This window comes from Gopherus evgoodei, chromosome 5 (genome assembly GCF_007399415.2).
Source record: "Gopherus evgoodei ecotype Sinaloan lineage chromosome 5, rGopEvg1_v1.p, whole genome shotgun sequence".
Classification (NCBI taxonomy): domain Eukaryota; kingdom Metazoa; phylum Chordata; order Testudines; family Testudinidae; genus Gopherus; species Gopherus evgoodei.
The window spans coordinates 31,830,696-31,836,257 of NC_044326.1; positions in this window are offsets into that span (position 1 = coordinate 31,830,696).

The window sequence follows — 5,562 nt, forward strand, 5'->3', positions numbered from 1 at the left end:
CTGCTTCTTTCCATTCAACTGCAGTCAGATTGGGTTGCTGCAGATCCAAATGTCATGGTCACTGAAGATCCACTGCAGGTTAGAGTATCTACACAATGGAAGGTGGACAGCAGGGCATGATGAAGCCTAGCACAGGGGCTCATTAGTTGAGAGTCAGGAGTCTAGTGTGGCAATCACAAAAGCCTGAAGTACTCCTAGTTGTAGTACAGTACTTGTGCACAGGCTAGTGGTTGGGAGCTGTCATTTTCTTGTGTAGATTTTTCTGCTTACTACTAATTTCTTTACAAAAAGAAGAAAAAGAGGAAGTATCACTTATTATTCATTGATGGCCACTTTGCCCAGACCAAAGTTGGGCAGAGAATGAAAATATAAGCTTAAGTGTGGCATGTCAGCATTAGAGGGCGGAACGTCACTCTTGCGTTTTGAAGAAATGCAAAGATGTGGCAACTGAAAATGGCTGAAACAACGTTTCTATATAAAAGGCAGGTTCCTGAGTGATGCAGAACACTCGGCTTTACGTGTAGTCAAATGTGCTATTAGGAAAAGGGAGAGCTTAGCTTGCTCTTTTCCCATCTTTAAGTTAACATTGATTCTATTTTTGACAGAGGTGTACATATGAATTGAGAAACGTTAATCCAATTACTCTACTGTGTTGCTAATATGGATGATGGAGTGACGCTTCCACAGACAATGTATAACAAAGATAAAGTGATGCACTGTGGTGTATGGTTAGCATAATATTTAAGCCGTATATGTTCGATCATAAGCCAGTTCGTTTATAAGCCGATCCTCCCCAGATGGATAAGTAAAAATTGAATTTTTTTATGACCCATTCAGAAGTTGACCCTGTAATTCAGGGGTTGGCAAACTTTGGCTCTCGAGCCATCAGGAAAAGCCGCTAGCAGGCTGAGATGGTTTGTTTACCTTGAGCGTCCGCAGGCACAGAGGTAAACCTAAGTAAACAAAGTGTCTCAGCGTACCAGCGGCTTACCCTGACGGGCTGGGACAACAACTGGTGGGGAAATTTTTTTTTTGTAGGGGGGGAGATAAGCTGGGGGTCGGGGAGTAACCATGTGACCACCCCCCACATGACCCAACCCCTAGCCCTGGACCCCCACACTCTCCCCATCCCATCCCATCCCACCTTAGCTGGGGCAGACCAGATGAGGATGTCTCTGGCCTGGCCAAAGCTTCTCTGGCAGACTGGACAGCGCGGCCACAGCCTGCTCAGGCAGGCGGGGCCGGGCGGCAGGGCCACAGCATGCCCCGGTGGGTGGGGCCGAGTGGTGTGTCTGCCGCGTACTCCGGCAGGCAGGGTCAGGCAGCGCAACCGCAGCCTGCCAGCCCCGGAGCTGCAGCTGCTTTGGAGGCTGGAGGGAGACCAGTGTGGCCAGAAGCGGAGAGACTCTGGTCCTGCCTCTTCCCTTCTGGCTTTCCTGGCTGAGCTGTCTCTACTTACTTGCTCTGTTGGGGGGAGGGGCTGTGTCCCACCTCTCCCTCTCTATACCCATTCATAAGCCCACCCCCCTCTCTTATGCTTCCCTTTTTTATTCAAACAATTTGACTTATGAATGAGTATATACGGTATATCCAGCAAAGTAATGAGTGCCCTCAGCCCACATTGACAGTACTCAGTTGTGTCAAAGTGGGACTGTTCTTAATGTTTCCTCTGAATACTGTGTGGGTGCCTCAGTTTTCCCTATGCATTTCTTAAGTCTCCAGTGTGCATAAATGGCTGACACTCTGTATCCTGGCAACAAATGGCCGGGGCCCTTCCTCCTGCAAGGGAATAGCTAAACATGAACAAAGAGATCAGGTGACCTCCTGGCCCAGGAAAGAGACAAAGGCCAGAAAAGAGGGGCTGGAGGGGGTTTTTCAGTTGGGAGCTGGCTGGGGACGGGAAGTGAGGGCAGACAGGGTTGTCTGGCTTGCTAGGCCCCAGAATGGACCCGGCTGAGGGGTCTCATTCTCTGTACCTACAAGCTCTGTTTTAGATTGTGTTCCTGTCATCTAATAAACCTCTCGTTTACTGGCTGGCTGAGAGTCACATCTGACTGCAAAGTGGAGGTGTGTGCAGGACCCCCTGGCTTCCCCAGAACCCTGCCTGGGCGGACTCGCTGTGGGAAGCACACAGAGGGCATATGCTAAATGCTCCAAGGTAAGACCCAGGAAGGTGAAGACATGTGAGCTTCTTGCCCTGAAGACAGTCTGCTCCAAGGGAGAGGAGGCTCCCCAAAGTCCTGACTGGCTTTGTGGAGAGCAGTTCCAGAGCATCGCCCGGGAACACTTAGTGCCTTCTAAGATCAGACAAACCTAGTAAGAGCCTTTCTCCATACTGCATGACAAACTTTTCTTGTGCATAGTAATGATGACATTTATTGCTTTTGGTAATAAAGTGTTGTTATCCCTTACTTTCCTAAACTACAGCATTACACTGGCATCTAAAGTACACATATTTAGGTGTCTAATGAAGATATAGGAGCTTAACCCGAAGCAAATTTTCTCTGAAATCTTGGACTTGATGTAGAGAACTGTTTTATTTAGACATCTGTTTTAGTTAGACCTCCACAGAGAAGATATTACAAACTCCAGCATCATGCCCTTCCATGTACTGGATATGGTCTAAAGACTGGGAAGGATTCTTTGAGGGCCCTCTCAACTTTGGAACAATAAAAATCCTACTCAGGAACAGGTAGGGGAGCAATAGGGAGGGGGATAATATTTCCAGAACATTACAGAGAGATACAAGTAACATGGTTCCTCTTTCAGCACACTCGATCATTTTCACACACTTGGAAAAATGAGCCACTGAGTTTGTATGTACGTAACCCGCTGGTGAGTGAATGTTACAGGCCCCCTTGCTCTCTGCTGATTCACAGAGAATATGAATTATTACAGCTCCAGCTACAGAGCTTTAACTTTTTAGCTCAAGATGTAACAGCTCATGTTTTTAGCTCTGGAGATCCTCAATTAAATTCCTGGTGTGCCGACCAAGACGGTAGAACATAACATGTATGAACAGACCATCCTGGATCAGACCAAAGGTCCATTTAATCCAGTCTCCTGTCTTCCAACAATGGCCAATGCCAGGTGTTTCAAAGGGAATGAACAGAACAGGTAATCATCAAGTGATCCACCCTGTCACCCATTCCCAGTTTCTGGCCATCCCATATACAGAAACCAATAAAACCTATGTAGCTATACATACTATGCTTAAGGCTAAGATTTTGTCACTGTTATTTTTAGTAAAAGTCACGGACAGGTCACAAGCAATACACAAAAATTCGCAGAACCTGTGACTTGTCCATGACTTTTACTAAAAATAACCAGCGGGCAGGGCTAGGTAAAGGGGTGGAATGGAGTCCCATGGACATGGGGGGAGATTGACAGGCTGAGCTCCCCACCATAGTAGGGGGCACAACCCTGGCTCCAGCAACCATAGCAGGGGGTTGCAGCCCCAGGTGGTGCGCAGTCCCCCCCACCTTCCCACACACACAATTGGCCGCAGCTGCAGGACAGTGGTGCACTGCCCTTGCTGCAGCCCCCACCAAACCCCAGCTGCAGCCAGGGGAGGGGCACATGGCCCCTGCTGCAGCTGCTGGGAGTGGTGTGCGACCCTGGCTGCAGCCCCCACCAAGCCTGGGATACCGCGGGGCTGAGGCTGCAGGCTCCTAGTTCCAGCCCCAGTTGCAGGGCAGGAGCACACAGTCCTTCCTCCACCTCCTGAAGCCCTAGAGGTCACAGAGGTCCGGTATAGTAATGGAATCCGTGACTACCATAACCAAATCGTAGCCTTAACTATGACTCCCTCCAATGGCCGGCTCATGCCCTTAAATGTTTGTTTTTAGCTATAGCCCTCCCAAAAATAAATAACTATTTCAAATGTTACCACTTGGTTGATTTTCAAATGATATATTGTGCTGTCACTATTTAAAAATATAATTTAAAAAGGTGATAAGGTAGGTTGTTTGTAGACTCATTCTTGCTGAGTGACACCAGGTTAGATATCACACAAAATCTCTGAATCTTGATATAATTCTGTACCACTTAGTAATGCTGCAACATCTTATTTAAAATGCTTCCTAGCATTTCGTGGAAAAACTGCAGTTATGTGAGAGAAGAAATTATGGATATGCCAGCCATTTCAAAGTGTACTTTAAATATAGAAGTGTAAGTTCAGTTACAGGAATCTGGAAAAGTAAAATGATTTTTTGCTTCGCTCAGCAGCTCAAGGTCTCAGATTCTTGAGCTTAGCAGTCAACCATTCTTCTTTCTCAAAGGTTTTCCAGATCATTTGGCATTAAAATGTAATTCATGTGAAGTCCTACTGAAATGCTATGTTCTAGAGTACATGCTAACAATCCAATAAGTGTCAACATACCCAAAGCAGTTCCTTTATGACTGGTACTTTTGCTATAACATCACAAATCCAGTTCTGGTCAGAATATATAGGATACACTCATGAGAAGATTTTGCAAGAAATCTTACAACAGTCATTCTCACTAACCTTACATTTTCAGTTATGATTTTTTTTTCTGTTCATCTCTGAAATTTACATTTTCTTCACTCAGAACCTAATCTCTCTCTCTAAACATGCTCTTAACTGTGATATCTGAACAGTTTATGGCCTAATCCTGCAAACATGCACAAACTTTATCTATGAGTGAGTAGTCCTATTGCTGCAATTCATGTAGGATCACAGCCAGAGATGCCAAATAGAAATAATTCAAAAGACTAATTAACCAAATAGCAAAACAAATCAAGAAAGCTTATCATATGCCACAAAAAACAGAATCATGTATTGAGAATTCTTTTCATCCTAATGAAATGCAATTTACAAAATAGGATGGCTTTTAGTGTGACCATAAAACATACATTACAGCTATATGCTTTTAAAAAGCTTATGGTAAGCAAATGGAAAAATATTTTAATAACGTTCATCTTGAACAGTACTTTTTACTACTATCAATGAATGCACCGAACTACTATCCACTAGAGGGCAACTATCCACTGTTTCTATGCAAAATGTACTGCATACTAATATGGCTACAGCAAATTTAACACTGTAATCTCTATGGTGTTGGATTGATTTAACTGTTTCTGAATGACACATAAAACCATGGTCTAGCAACTTGTCCTTAATGATCCCATTATATCAGGCATTTCCTAATTCGAGTGCTGACTTTGCAACCGTAACCATGTCCTTTTAAGCTAGTCTTTGTGAGTGATTTTATATAAAAATGACCCCAGCCACAAAGTCCAGCTCCAAATCCAGATATTCCCAAAGCCTGAGGTAATAGGGGGAGGCTGGGCAGCAGTTCACAGGCGATTGACTCTGCACCCGCAGATATTGAACGCCGCAGCACAACAAAGCCAAGAGCCACCCATCAGCCACGAGGCTGCTCCTGCCTCCTTCTGCAGGAGTCAGCCACAGCCTCCCGCCCGGCTCCCCCGTGCAGGAACACACCTCCCCCGGCTTCCCCAACGAGCCAGGCCTGTCCCCACTGCTCCTAGGCTTCCCGGGGAGCCCCAGGCCAAGGCCCAGCCCCCGAAGCACGCGGC